Raw genomic sequence first — 361 nt, forward strand, 5'->3', positions numbered from 1 at the left:
GACAATGTAAGGATGATATACAACAAATATGAGGTTCTTAACATTCACGGTCCAGCTCTCAGATTCCATTAGAGAGTGAGTGAGCGGAAGCGAATCATGGTCGACAGCACACAATATGAATTACATGCTAATAGATTTTTTTTTTACATTTTTTTTACTCATATTCTCATGTGGTTTGTGTTCATTCGTCTTTCACTTGTTTTTGTTTATTTACATCTATGGATTTTCATATGTTGTGGCTCTTTGTTTTTTAAGCTTAATACTTGTTTCATATTTATATGTCTTCGTTCTAGAAGTACAAATTACATTCACAAATAACTACTAACTCAGAGACTAATGTAATATCTTATCTATCTTTATT

Source organism: Penaeus monodon, chromosome 22, assembly GCF_015228065.2.
Source record: "Penaeus monodon isolate SGIC_2016 chromosome 22, NSTDA_Pmon_1, whole genome shotgun sequence".
In the NCBI taxonomy this organism is placed as follows: domain Eukaryota; kingdom Metazoa; phylum Arthropoda; class Malacostraca; order Decapoda; family Penaeidae; genus Penaeus; species Penaeus monodon.